General features: G+C 38.8%; 1 protein-coding gene across 3 annotated transcripts in view; it reads right to left on the bottom strand.

Moving 5' to 3' along the window:
* The window catches only part of MAP7 (microtubule associated protein 7), a 235021-nt gene that overhangs the window by 121058 nt on the left and 98180 nt on the right, over positions 1–15783 (bottom strand). The window lies entirely within an intron of this gene.

Genomic DNA, 15783 nt, shown 5'->3' with positions numbered 1-15783 from the left:
GGCTGCTTTCTGCCTGTGGGATCTTGAGTAATCACTCTCAGAGGCCTGTTTTTTCATTTAAAAAATGGGAATGAGGGTGTGGGTGGACAAGGTAACATTTAAGGTCTCTGATGTCAATATTTCTAAGATTTTTTTTAACCTTATTTGTAGCAGGTTAAGCAGAATATCACTCCTATCATGAAATGCTCATTTTCTCTACTGGAGCATCACTGTCCTGAAACTTTCATTTATGTTTCCAAAGTCAGTTCAGAATAAAATCAATATCTTAAGTATTAGACCCTTTGTTGTAAGAGTGGAATTTGCAAGTGCAGGCCATACTTTGTTATTTTTCTGATTAGCCAATTCCTTTTTATTTAATTAAAAAAAATCTTTGTAAAAACCAGATTTTAATCTACTGGTACTTGTTGTGCTAGGATTTTTATTCTGAATTTAAACCCAAGAAAAGGAGCATTTCCATATTCTTCCTAGAGCAGAAAAGAAGACTGTACATAAAACTGTGGATCTCTATTATGCATGTCTTGTTCTCTTCTTCAAAATATTTAAGTTCAACCTGTAGCTTTCCATGATGCCCTGTTCCTCTGTGATTTTCTGGCCTTCTTTCTGTTTCTTTCTTTCTTTTTTTTTTTATAAACCACTTATTTTGGAAGTGCCTAAGTTTTGCAGAAGGGGTAATTGCCAAATATGCTGAATCAATGTCTTATTTCTCTTAGGTTAGGATAAAAGCTGACAAGTAACTGCAGAAGGACAGAAGTAAAAAACCACTTTCTTTTTCTCATGGGTGTAATGTCAAAACCTTCTGATGACATTACATGGGCTATAAACCTGTGTAAAACAGTCAATACATTTAAGCAAAGCTTAATAATTAATGAACATCCTCTGCTATTAATTGATAATAAATCTACACTGATCCTGAGTTTTAAAAACGGGACATTGCTCAGCCTTCCAACCAAATGCAAATCAGGTGTGTTGAGGCAGCTGTCTTCTGCTTTGATTTGTATTAGTCATAATATGCTTTCAGAGAAACGATGCTAATGTCTAATGAGCTTACAGATTCTAGAAGCAGTGGAAATGCCTAATTGCTTTCTGTAATTGGTAGGGAGCTTTGTGTTTGTTGCTGTTGCTTGGCATCAGCATGAACATTAGAATAATGGGAGTAAGACACCTTCCAGACCCCTCTTTTTTTCCTCCCTTAAATCCAAGAAAATCCTCTATATTAGTGAACAATGAGGCTTCCTACATCTGCTTCTTTCTCTCAGGCAGCCTTATTCTTAGATCTGTGGGTTTTCCACCTGCGGCTATTAGATCAGTCACCAGTCACCTGGTTGAGCCAATTCTTAGGCTGCCTCCATCATTGTCTGAGAGTGGATAGAGTGCTGGGCCTGGTGTTAGGAAGACTCATCTTTCTGAGTTCCAATCTGGCCTCAGACATTTACTATCTATGTGACCGTGGGCAAGTCACTTAACCCTGTTTGCCTCAGTTTTCTCATTTGTCAAATGAGCTGGAGAAGGAAATAAAAAACTATTCCAGCATCTTTGCCAAGAAAACCCCAAACAGGGTCGCAAAGAGTTGGATATGACCGAAACGACTCAGCAACAACGGCGCTTACTGACATTTATGTAACACATCAAGGCTTACAATGCCCTTTCCTAATAACAACTCTTTAATGTAGGCACAGTTGTTTCAAGGATAAGATACAAACAGCTCTGCTTGCCTTTTAAACCCAACAAAATCCATCTCCAATCTACTTTTTTCAGACTTATTTAATATTACAAATAGCCTCCTAGTTGGTCTTCCTACCTCAAGTTTCTCTCTCTCTCTCTCTCTCTCCAATCCATCCTCCATATAACTGCCAAAGTGATTTTCTTAAAGCAGAGGTAACCCCACTGTGTGGTGAGGTACCTGCCATACAATAGGCAATTAATACACGCTGCTACAGGATCTGTAGGATCTCTCTGACTTTTCCTAGTTCCTTATTTGCTATGTGTTACAGCCTCTTCTGGGCCTAAAAAAATTCATCCTAACAATCCAAGGTTATGGCCCTTCTTCCTTCTACAGCAAAAATAAACAAATGAATGAATACATTTTTACTCCATTTTTAAACTCTTTTTCTATGTCACTATCTCCTAGTACCTTGATTTAGAGTCCATGTGAGTCACATATGACATAATCTACTTGAAGAGTATCAAGTGCAATCCCAAATGTATTTTGGCATTTTGAATGCCTCTACTTTAGCTGTATCTGATAATAATAGCTAGCATTTATGGAATAATGTTTGCAAAGCACTTTGCATATATTGACTCATTTGGTCCTCATAACAACCCTAGGAAGAAATAGTAAGTGTCTGAGGCAGGATTCAAACTCAGGTCTGGTTGACTCCAAGTCTTGCATTTTATTGTACCATCTAGTTGTTTCTACACATACTTGAATGAAAATTTAAAAAATCAGAAAAATATTTAAAAAAAAACACCCCACTACAAATTAACAAAGGACTTGTGTTCACATCCTAATTCTCCCATTTAATCATTCAATCAATAAATATTATTAAAATTTACTACATGCTAGGCACTGTGCTAATACCCAGGGGACTTCGGCCAAGTCAGTTCAGTCCTATGGACTTTCCTCATCTGTGAAATGGAGAGGCTCAGTAGATGACCTCTCAGTCTTTCCATCCTCACCTCTAAATCTGTCACTGTACACAGGGCAGTTTCCATACACCTAGATGCCTAATTCTGGTTTCTAGTTACATCCCCCATCATCTAACACACTGCTTTGCACACAGTAGGCACTTAATAAGTCTACTGTATTCAAGTTTGCTGATAACATTATAACCACTCACAAGGCTTTGACTTAACTACAGAAGGGAAAAACAAGTGTGATAGAATGTCTACGGAACAGATTATAAAGTGCCATTAGATGGACAACCAACAGAGCATACTCATCAGGTTATATGTCTTGGAAAACACTACAAGTGGACAACAAACTTGGCTGATAATGAAATGAGAGGAGGAGAGTGGGCTAAATTGTCTTCAGGAAATTGGTCCTTGAATACCCCTAACCTTCATTCAGAAAGACAGGTCCATTTTTCAAAATATCAGTATTCTACTAGCATAGTCATAAAACCCTCTGGTCTCTGAAGAATTAAAAATGATTCTCACTTAAGAGAGCAATGGAAAAATACATGGCAGGTGTAAGCAGGTTGTAACACATAGCAAATAAGGAACTAAGGAAAGTCAGAGAGATCCTACAGATGTTGTAGGATCATGAGATGCTTAAGATATATATGATTGAAAAACACGGGCTAGTCACATGGTGAGAACAAAGGGATAGCCAACGGATAGCTGGTGTACTCCACAGATACCTGTAATGTCATAAGGAAGTAAAGGCAGTACTCAGCATGTTGGGTGTCTCCGTGGGACAACACTGATAAGAATGACACAAGACCGGCAAGCTTGGATAGATTATATTGTAAATATTTTGGGAGAGCATTCACATCAGTGAGACCCCAGACCCATTTGGATAGTTGGGTATTGCATTTGTATTGCACTGACCTAGTTTTTGGATGGATGCCACACAGACACAATGGGTAGAGTGCCATGCCTGGAGTCAGAAAGACTCTTCTTTCTGAGTTCAAATCTGGCCTCAGACACTAACTAACTGTGTGACCTTGGTTAAGTCTGTGTGACCCTGTTTGCCTCAGTTTCCTCATCTGTCAAATGAGCTGGCGAAGGAAATGGCAAAAATTCCAGTATCTGCCAAGAAAACCCCAAGTGTTATCACGAAGAGATGAACACAACTGAAAATGACTGAACAGCAACACTTTAATAAGCGGAGAATTTTTGTGTATAAAATTTAATTCCAAAGGAAAAAAAAACTGTAGAATTAGTGAATGCATTGGTGGGAGAAATGTTCCCTGTATGCACTATGGATGAGAATATGGCAGAAAGTGGAAGGGAGCAAAGGAACAAGCATTTATTAAATACCTACTCTATGCCAAGTACTAAGCATTTTACAAATATTATCTCATTTGATAATAAGTGGCAGTACCTACATTCACCACTGCTGCAGGTGTAGAATCTTTGGGTTTTCTAGCAGACTAGGTAGTAGCACTTAAAGAATTGATTGGCAGGAGCCCTAAGAGTTGGGGATGGCCACCCCAAGCTTCAAAAAAGATCACAGCTTCGTAGCTTTCTGGGTCTTTGATTCCACCAGCTGTTTGGGATAAACGTAACTCAAGGGACCTCACCTAACATGATAAGAGTAAATACGTTAAGAAATGATTGCTGTTCTATTTCCTGTTACTCACAAGAACAACGGTGCCCCAGGAAAACTGTCTGTTGATGGTAAACCACCACCAAGAACTTTAGACTTCCTTAGTTTGGATCTAGTTGTTAGGAGAAGTCAAACTATTAGCTAAAGACCAAGTTAAACAGAAATGCTAGCATCCACAATCTGTGTAAATGATTAACAATGTTAGTCTAGAGATGATGGATGGTTATGGCTTTCCAGACAGAACAGGGAATTAAAGAGCCCTTCTTTCTTCCTGTTAATAGTTCAATTCAGTGGCCTAGCAAGATAACTTTATGATAAAATGGAAGGTTAGAAAATTAATATATGTAAGGCAAAGAAATATCAGTTCCCCATCTCTTTAGCCATTAATTTAATCAGCTTCACCAAAAACAAGAGAAGAGACCAATCCTTTCAACTGGCAAATTGTAATCAAGAAGAAATTTGGCTGGGGTGGCAGGTAGAACGGCTAGTTATATTTGCTGAGAACTAAATATCTCCATCATTGAGAAAGAGACCATTATAAAAAAAAAAGTGCTGGATATTATAAAGTTGAATTCCAAAGTATACTTTTAATAGGAAGTACATCTAGTGCCAACATATTTGGCTTAGATAAATATATGAAGTTTAGGGAAACGTGAGAAAACTATGTTTAGAAAAACAAAATTACTTAGACCAAACAGTAAAAAGACAAAGTACGGGTTCTAGAAAAGAGAAGTCAATTTTAAAAAATATAAACCAAACCCCTATGGGGCTTTTCCCTCCCTCAGAGTGGAGAGAGGTAAAAGGGGGATAATTGGTTTTATTTTTAAAAATTTACAGAACTCAAACATGCTTTAAAATACTGAAAAGATTTTACTTTACCTGTATTTTTTTCTTTTTGATGAGACAGTTAGGATTAAGTGACTTGCCCATGGTCACACAGCTAAGTAAGTGTCAAGTGTCAAGTCTGAGGCCAAATTTGAACTCAGGTCCTCCTAACTCCACTGCCAGAGCTTTATCCACTGAGCCACCTCGCTGCCCCTTTACCTGCATTTCTACAGGATAATTCTTCAGAGAAAAGGGATTGTGTAATGCAGATATGTGAGCTGAAATCCAACCTCTGACAATTACTAGCTTTGAAATCATTGACAATTGACCACTTCTCCAAAACGTCAGTTTCTTCATCTATCAAATAGGAATAGTAACAGCCACAGTACGTATTACTTTGTTTGTGACAGATAATTTGTTCATTATAAAGTTGACATAATGTGTTAAGATGTTTTATAAATCTTAAAAGTCTTACATTAATTTTAGCTCTTATTAGTATTACATCAGGAACACATTCCCTGATTTTAAATCACCTATGAACTCCTGAGTCTTACAAAAAGGGGCAGATTCAGAATCAGTGGATTTTTGAAACCAGAAGTAATATTCAAAAGTTCTTTAATAAGTCCTAGCAGGTATGCTTGTTCCACTGGCAAGTAGGTGGCACAGTGTGCTGGGCCTGGAGGCAGGAAGACCTGAGTTCAAAGCCAGTCTCACACCTTCCTAGTTGTGTGACCCTGAGCAAGTCACTTAACTTTTTTTGCCTCAGTTTCTAACTGTAAAGTGGAGGTAATAATAGCACCTATTTCCTAAGGTTGTTGTTGAGTAACACATGAGATAATATTTGCAAAGCATGTAGCACAATGCCTGGCACGTAGTAGGTGCTTAATACATGCTTATTCCTTCCAGACCTCTAACCTCTAACCACTGGGTTTACTGGAATCTGAATCACACCAAAATGGCTAAAATTAATAGCGACACATACAAAAATAATTTAATAAATGGGATTCTTTAGGATATTTCAGGAAATTCTAAACCTATAAATTACAGAGCAGATCTGAATTGGAAAAGAGTTTCTTCACTAGAAGCTGCCATCACCAATGTGATCAAAAAAGGGGAAAAAAAGAAAAGAAAAAAAAGAAGAAAAAGTCAAGTCCTAAAACATGCTCAGATTGGCTAAATAAAAATCACCTAGATTGTGTTATAAAAATTAGTAAAATAGAAAAGGCTAGCAGAATAAATACATCCAATCCTACCACAGTCATATCTGCTTTGATTATAATACCCAGTGCTAATAATGATACCAGCTGACATTTAAAATTCTCTTTTCTGGTTTGCAAAGTGTTTTACAGATCTCATAGTACTATTGGGCAAATAATAACATTGACATAAACACAGAAACAAGCTTTGCTTATATGACTTCCAAACTATGGCTCTTCACATATTCTCTAGATTTTCAGGACACTCTTGTTCTCTCCTGGTTCTCCTCTGACTGTCTCTTCTCAGTCTCCTTTACTGGATCTTCCTCCAGGTCACACCCACTGGAGTGTCCCCCAAGGCTCTGTCCTGGGCCCTCTTCTCCCCAACTCACTTTGTGAACTCATCAGCTCTGATGGGTTCAGTGATCGTGTCTATGCAGATAATTCTCAGATTTATTTATCCAGCTCCATTCTCTCTCCTGATATCAAACTAGATGTCCTGTAGACACCTCAAAGCAAAAATGTTCATCTTTCCCTCAAACTCTCTCTTCCTAACCTTCCTGTTAACTGTTGAAGGTATCTCTGGTCACCTTGGTGTATAACATCCATATCATCCTCAACTCCCCACTCACACTCACCCCATATAACCAATCAGTTGCCAAGTCTTTTTGTTTCTGCCTTCCCTCAACTCACACAGCCTCTGCCCTGATACAGACCATCATCTCATACCTGGATATGCAATACCTTCTTGGTATTGTTCAAATCTCTCCCCACTCCAAGCCATCCTCCATTCAGCAACCAAAGTGATCTTCCTAAAGTGTAGGTCTGACCCTGTCTGGGTTTTTTATTTTGTTTTGTTTTGGTTTTGGCTAGGCAATGGGATTAAGTGACTTTGCCCCACAGCTAGTAAGCCAAAGAGTTTGAGGCCAGTTTTGAACTCAGGTCCTCCTGACTCCAGGGCCAGGGATCTATCCACTGTACCACCTGGCTACCCCTTTTTGTTTGTTTGTTTATCTGTTCTGTAGGTCTGACCCTGTCCATCCCTACCTCTCACTCAATAAACTCCAGTGACTCCCTCTATGATTGAATATAAAATGCTCCTTGGCTTTAAAAGCCCTTCATAACCTAGGCTCTTCCTACCTTCTAGTCTTCTTACACTTTACTCTCCTCCAGCAATATCTGCCTTCTTCATGTTCCTCACAAGACACTCTTATCGACCTGATTGTACCTTTTCACTGGCTGTCTCCCCGTTCCTGGAATGCTCTCCCTCCTCTTCTTTGCCTTCTGGCTTCTTTTAAGACTCCGCTCAAGTCCTACCACCTATAAGGGCCTTTGCTAGCTCCCCCTTCCCACCCCCTCCCCTCATGCTAATTCCTTCTCTCAGAGATTAACTCCCCTTCACCCTGATTGTATCTTGCTTGTTCTTACTTGTTTGCATGTTATCTCCTCTATAGAGTATGATCCCTAGACATCAAGCAGCGGTGGTGTTTTTGCCTCAGTATCCCCAGAGCTTAGCATGGTGCCTGGCACACAGTACTAGTGCTTATTGACTGACTGACAAAGTAGAACTTAAAATGAACTATATAAGCCAAACACAGGAATAATCTCAACCCCCGAGCAAATTATCAAAACTTTGGGCAAGAGAACTTTCCTCAAGACAATTCTAGCACAAACATCACCTACAGGCAGAATGGCAGTCTTTCTCCTTCTCTCCACTCAAATCACATTATTTCCTTAAACCTAAAACAATGGATCAGCAAGCATTTATTATATGCCTACTATATACTGGACATTGCAGATTCAATGACAATAGTGAATAGAGCCTGTTCTCAAGGATCTTACACGCTACTGGATGATATGACATGTTCACAGGTAAGTAAATATAGGATGTATAAACAATAAATACAAAATGACGTGGGAAAATGGGTGGGTGGGATAAAAACTAGGTGAATCAGGAAAGGTCAACTTCAGCAACTTCCAGATACAGGGAACAGACTACAGGGGTGGGGAACCTGGGGCCTCATGTGGCCCTCTAGGTCCTCGAGTGGGGCCTTCTGACTGAATCCAAACTTCACAGAAGACATCCCCTTAATAAAAGGCTTTGTTCTGTAAAGCTTGTACTCAGCCAAAAGGCCACACCCAAGGACCTAGAAGGCTCCTCATGGCCTGGAGGCCACAGGCTCCCCACCCCTGTAAAAGGCACAGGGGTGAGATGGAATGAATGAGTAATAGTAAATAGGTCAATTTGGAGAAGGCACTGAGTGTATGAGAGGGAATAAAAAGTCCTGAAGGATAACCTAAATAATAGGATGATTAACTACAGGTCCATAGGATCCTGGGATTGTAGACGTAAAGCTGGAAGGGACTTTGGAGGCCATGTAGTCCAAAACTCATTTTATAGATGAGGAAACTGAAAGCCAAGAAGGTGGAGTGACATGCCCAGGGTTATAGAGGCAGTAAATGTCAGGGGTAGGATTGTCTCTGTTAAAACGCTGCCCCAAAGCATATTCTTATAATTCATCCAGAGCAGCCATGAAAGCCACTGACTGCCTCACAGGGAGGGCTCCATTTTTCCTTTTTCTACTTTATCTGAAAAGGTAATAAAATTATTTATGACTATAGCATAACCCCTAAGGTTAAGTAAATGTGATAAACACCTCCTCCTGTTTAGAATACAGGAATGTTACCTGAAGAACAAACAGTGAGAGCCCAGGAGCCCACTTATTAGAAATCCAAAGTTAATATTTGTGAACCTTTCTGTATTTTTCAAATCTAGTATCAATAGTGCAAAGTCTGGATGCTTTTATATAACATCTACTTTCAAAATGCTGTATTAAAGACAAAATGTTATTTTAAAGGGGCTTTCTTTTTAAAGATTTTCAGGGCAGCCTTATTTGTAACAGGAAAAAAAATAAAATAAAGTTATAACTTAGAATTCAAAAAAAGTTTAACTCTCCCATGAAATGTGAATTATGTGTTCATATGAATCATTTTTAGGTTGACTACTGTATGCATGTGTTCTCAAAGTCTGTCTGCAAGAAGAAATTTTAAAGATAAGTATGATTCAACATAAGCTTAGCTTCCTTATCTGTAAAATGGGGATAATAATAACACCTCCCTCCCAGGGTAATTGTGAGAAACAAATAAGATTTCCTTCTTTTTTGCTCTAGGTCCCTCAGCCAAGCAAATGACCCACAGTACCAAGTGAAAGACTGATGAATCACCATAGGTATTGTGTCTACACAGCTTGGGGGTCACTCTGAGTAAAGGCAGAAGGGGGATGAAATACACAACTCCACACCCCACTGTTTTCAAACAGCAACCCTGCTCAATGAACTGAACACAAACCAAGAGAGGATTCTTTTCAAAATGGGCAGTCAGGCTCAAATGGGTACCTCCCCCTCCCCCACTCTTGCCAATACATTCCTGGTTAAGTAATGGTTGATTGTTAAACATAAACCCAGTCTCAAGGGCTCCTTCAGAGGCTCATCTAGGTCCTCCAAAAGGGGTTTGTGTGTGTGTGTGTGTGTGTGTGTGTGTGTGTGTGTGTGTGTGTGAAATATATATATATGAAAAGCTCAACTGGTACATAAATTTTCTAAATTTCTCTACTGGGTGTCTTCCCCAAGGCATTAACTGTAATGTTTGAGATACTAACTGCTGTGGCTAATGATGCTTCCAAGTTAAAAGCATCTAAACAAGATGGTAATTTAAAGTCAGCCATGCAGAGATGACACCTATCCCTTTCCTCCATCACTTTTGGAAATTAACACAGAACACTGAGAAATTTGTTAAAATGGAATTTAGTGGTCCTGTTCAGAAGGTTCACAAAGCTGACCTTCAATAGGAGGTCATTTGGGAGTTGTTAGGGGTCACTCTGGAAGGATGGGGAAAGTGTAATGATAAAGGAAAAACCCTTAAAACTGAGGAACACTGCCAGAAAACTCAACTCATTAGTTGGTGTGAAAATCCCTTTATAGATTGTGTGTGTTCTCAGTTTGTTTCTGCTAGCCAGGAAGTTGTACCATAAGCTGCAGAATATATAGATTTCTTTCAGTTTGATATGAAGCCTATCTTTAAAAAGGCATGTGGGGTTAGGCATTCTGTAGAGTATTGTAGTATAAAGAGAAAAAAAATCAGGAAAATTCCTTAGCACTGTACTTATACGGCTCAACGTTAAGGAGAATAGGCGGGTGAAGATAGAAGAGAGGAAAGCTAGACATGGGCTTCGTGTACACCTGAGCTGGACAGATCCTTAGAGGTCATCTACTCTAATTCTCTCATTTTACAGATGAGCAAACTGAGGCTCAGGGCGGTCAGATGACTTGCTCTAGTTCACACATGTATAAGTGACAGAGTCAAGGCATGACCTCTGGTCTTCTTATCCAAGTATGGCACTCTGATATACACACAAGATTCGGGGACAAAACAGGTTACAAAAAACTCAAAGAAAGGGCAGTTTGGGTCTTGTGGAATTAGACTGTAAGCTCCTCAAGGGGAGCCTTTCTTTGTATCCCCAGTGTTTAGCATAATGCCTGGCACATAGTAGGTGCTTAATAAATGCTAGCTGACTGACTGTGGCCTAAAATTGTACACAGAACTCCATTCAAGAAAGTCCATTCAAGTACATTCAGGGAAACTCCGAAAAAAGAAATTTTGATCAAATAAACATAATTCTGATGAGGAAGAAATAGCTAACATTTATTTACTGTTTGAAAGTTTGTATATATTATCTCACTTTATAAAGAGGGAACTGTCAAGAGAAACCCAATTTAGATATTGATGAGAACCCAATCAACTTAGTTTTTGTCGCTGTTATTATTATTTTTAAATATTTTACTTTTCCCTAATTTACATGCAAAACAATTTTTAACATTTGGTTTTTTTTAAGTTTTGAGTTCCAAATTCTATCCCCTTCTCCCTTCCCTCCCTCATCTCTGAGACAGTCAGATATAGGTATGTGTGCAGTCATGTAAAACATTTCCATATTAGTCATTTTGTGCAAGAAGACTTGAAAAGAAAAGAAGGAAGGAAAGGAAGAAGAAAAAAGACATCTTTATTCAGACAACATCTTAGTTTTTTAAAAAGATAGGTATGTAAGTAAAACTAAAATAAAAGATACAGTATGTGAAAGTGGAGAAAGATAATAGGGGAGAACTGAGTCAAAGAAACAAAATATAAAAGAAACTGCAATAATCCAGGTGAGAGGGCATGAAGACATGCATTAGCTTGCCAACTGCGTGAGTGCATAGAAAAGGAAAGATGAGAGCTATTATAGGGGAAGAAAAACAAGACTTGGCCACTGATTGGAATGTGGGGTGGGAAAGAGTGAAGAGCCAAGGACCACTGTGAGGTTTCAAACACACACACCAGGAGTTCCCTGTTCTGATGAAATCACAAATAGAAGCAGTGGGACATAGCAGATAGAATGCTGGTCTCCGAATCAGGAAGACCTGGGGTTGGATCCTACTTCAGATAATGACTATATATGTGACTCTGGAAAAGTTACTTAACTTTTCTCAGCCTCAGTTTCCTAATCTGTAAAATAACAGATAGTAATAGAACCTACTACACTGGGCTGTTGTGAGGATCAAATGCATGCAGATCACTGCAAATATTAGAGTGCTCTGTAAATATGAGCTTTTAATGATAATGAGCAATCATCATTAATAGCAGCAGCATCCTTAGTGTTGTTCAATAATTTTTGGCCAATGATTAGCCATGTTAGGAGAAAGATACTCATAAGTTTGGAGTGGGTGAGGGGGGGAAAGCACATTCATTATGTTTTGGATATAAGGCTTAGTTTTTAGCAAATAGTCTTGTCCAACACAACAAATCAGTCACACATACAAGTTTTGTCAGAGTAGCACCTTATAGTGATTTACAGCCACATTTTTGTTGACCTTAGGTTTAGTGATCATTTTCGAAATGCCAGAAAAGTGGTTCCAGCTTTGCTTAGCTCTCTGCCATAATTTCTCAGGACCCAGCATTCCCTTCTGCCCAAATACAAGCAACTAGTCCCAGTCCTAATCAATATGACTTATTTAAAGATTTTTTTAAACCGGGCTATGTAGAGCTAGGTAGTACTTCCAATCAAAAGAAACACAAGATGTGCAAATTTAGAGAATCCACCCCAAACGTTCACATGGACTATTTGTGCCCCACCTTTTGTAGAGCATTCCGTGCTTGTATTGGTCTGATCAGCCACAGTCGGACACACTGTAACTTGACTCTAACATATCATTTTGGTCCTCCCCGAGAATGAAGGATTATGACCACCACCACTACCAATCACCTTAAACCAGGACATAACCTTTACAAAGGGTGAGACAAACTCTTCACTTATCAATAACATCAGTTCAGATAGCTTGTTCAGTAATTTAATTTTTACAACCTTTTACACAGAGCAGGAATGATCAATACATACTAGTTGTGTCTAGATTTATTTTTGGGCAGTGGTGGTATAGTAGAAAGAGTAGTAGACCTTGAATCAGAAGACCTAGGTTCTAGTCCAAGTTTTGCAACTTACTAGTCATGTGACTTTGCGTCAGGCAATTAATGTCTCTGAGCCTCAGTTTTTCAATTTCATCATCTGCAAAATACAGTAAATATTGTCTGCATTACATACCTCTCAGAGTTGTCACAAAGATCCAGTGAAACAATGTATGTAAAAGCAATTTGGAAGTATAAAGAGCTATTAAAATATGCCCTATTATTACATTTTACTGATGGCATCTCCTTATCCTTCACACCAAGAGATAATTTTAGCACCAAAGCAACTCGAATTTAAGATTCTGAGAAAGAAAAAAAGAAAACAACCTATGGTTGTCTTTAATACTGAATGCAACACTCCATTTGTTATGCACTTGAAGGAACAAAAATATGTGAATGACATTAATAACACACATACAGCACCTGACGGTTTACGAAAGGTAGGTAGCATCATTACTCCCATTTTATAGATGAGGAAACTGAGGCTCAAAGAACTTTCCAGAGAACACACAGTAAATGCTGAAGATGAGAGTCAAAATCAGCTTTCTCTTCTGATTTCCACTGCAGTGTTCTTTCTACTCTCCTGTCTCTTAATTTGCATCATATAACTTAATCAAGATAGTAAATGAATATAATTTGGATTTTTCTTTTTAATAATGCTACTTTATCAATTGAGCTGATAACTTAAAATTTCATCCTAAGAGATTATCAGCAACAGTAGCAGCAAAAACAAAAATGTTCCTTTGATTTTTCATATTCTAAATGATTAACCTACCTTCTCCCCTCTGAGCAGCATGCCAGCATCGTAACCACATGGAACTCTGCACACAAGAACTCGTTACTTGGACGCTGCTTAATTGATATTGATATGAGAATCTCAGACCAGATAGGAAAGAATCCTTTCTTGACTAAAAACAACAACCACCACCCAAAATTAGATGTCAATTATCTCTAACTTATTCACTCACTTATTCACATTTATAGCAATGGCGGAGTGAGGGCATGGTCAGGGTTGTTCAATAATTCTTATTCATTCTTCATCCTAATACTGACTTGCTGCCCAGATGGGCTTCCCTGTATAAATTGTTTCCCACTCTGGGTAATAGTGTCAAAGTATGTGTAATTCTCTTTATCCTTCTGGTAGCTCTAAGCTCCCAGCAAGAGGCAGTACTTCTGGCAAAACACTTCTATTTCTACCTCGGGAACATTTCCCCCTCAGATACCGCCTCCACACTGTGTTTCCAATACATACACCCCACTAGGAAAGGCCTGTGGCTAATGCTGTTTATAAAGACAAAATGAATGAGGTAAAGAGACTTTCCCCATGTCCAGAGGGAAAGGTTTCAGGCACCTTTGAAAAGCCAAAGGGGAGAAAAGAGATACATTATTATCTTCTTAGTATTTATTGGGGTTGCAGTAACATAATAATTTTCCCAAACAGCTGTCCTCTCCCTCCAGGAATCCTGGCCCCTTTCTTTGTGGCAGCTAACTCTGTGTATCCGGCAGCATGGTGACACAATCTATAGAATGCTTGCCTGGAGTCAGGAAGACTCATCTTCATGAGTTCAAATTCAGCCTCAGACAGTTATTAGCTGTGTGACCCTGGGCAGGTCACTTAACCCTGCCTGCCTCAGTTTCCTCACCTGTAAAATGAGCTGGAGAAGGAAACGACAAACCATTCCAGTATCTCTGTCAAGAAAATCCCAAATGGGGTCATGAAGAGTTTGATACAACAGAAATGACTCAACAAACTGTCTACACTTACACTCTCATGGCCTGTTAAAACTTCCCTTCCTCCAGCTCCATTCCACTTCTGCTCCAGCTCCATGAGTGTCTTCTGGACTCAGTAAACTGACTTTACCTTTTTTTAAAAAAATTTTATTGTTATTATTTTCAATTAACAAGTGAGGGAAAGTGTAATGCATTTGAGGAAGTTCCATGACAGATTAAAAAAAAATTTAGAAAGTATTTTGGTGCTTAAAAGGGAAAGTTTATGTTACCTAGACTATTTATTTACATGGAATATTTCATTCTTCAATAATGATGGATGACTGACAACTGGTATAGTTTTTTTTTTTGTTTGGCAAGGCAATCAGGGTTAAGTGACTTGCCCAGGGTCACACAGCTAGTAAGTGTCAAGTGTCTGAGGTTGGTATAGTTCTTTAACTGCTGTCAATAAGCTTACTATCTACTGTATTAGTGGCAGAAATTGGCTTTCTGGACCTGTAAGCGAATCTTTCTGAAGGGGTATTTCTGTCACTTCTTCACTTCCAAATCAATATCTCCAGTGCACAGTGCCTTCCTTCTATATAACCTACAGTAAATTTGGGTAGCTTTTATGGGGGTGTGCTACATTATTACTATGTATACCTTAAGTGTGAAAAGGGTAAATAGACTAGAACTCAATAGTGGTAAAGACCACTATCCCTATTTCACAGGTCACTCAAAAGACTATAATCAATGTCTAAAAGGACCAAAAAACCTCTACTCACAAAGCTCATTATTCAAGAACAAGAATGTTCATTGCTTAGTACCTAGGTAGCTTCAAGCCAGTGCCAACTGATGACGGGAAATGACTGGTACCACGATGACAGATGAAAGGCAGAGAGGGACAGAACATGACAATGTTTCCAGTCTTCTCTCAAAAACACCACTATTGAGTGAAAACTGCTAACTGGTGATGCATTCATCTCCAAACAGAGACTCAGAATAAAAAATTTTAAGTCTGACAAGTGACTCAAGAAATTATTTCTTTTATCAAAGTGATTGGGGCAGTAGATAACACATGAAAACATTGTCATTTTATATTTAGTACTGAAATTTCTTAATGGAAGAGCTCTCCCCAATATGTGGATCCCTCCATCCATTTTCTTTCTTTCTTTTTGTTTGTTTGTTTTGCTTTTTGGTGAGGCAATCAGGGTTAAGTGACTTGCCCAGGGTCACAGAGCTAGTAAGTGTCAAGTGTCTGAGGCCACATTTGAACTTAGGTCCTCCTGACCC

This window comes from Phascolarctos cinereus, unplaced genomic scaffold, assembly GCF_003287225.1.
Source record: "Phascolarctos cinereus isolate Bilbo 61053 unplaced genomic scaffold, phaCin_HiC Scaffold_5;HRSCAF=322, whole genome shotgun sequence".
NCBI lineage: Eukaryota > Metazoa > Chordata > Mammalia > Diprotodontia > Phascolarctidae > Phascolarctos > Phascolarctos cinereus.
The sequence above is the reverse complement of the archived record's forward strand: the minus strand, read 5'-3'. Positions and strand labels throughout refer to the sequence as shown.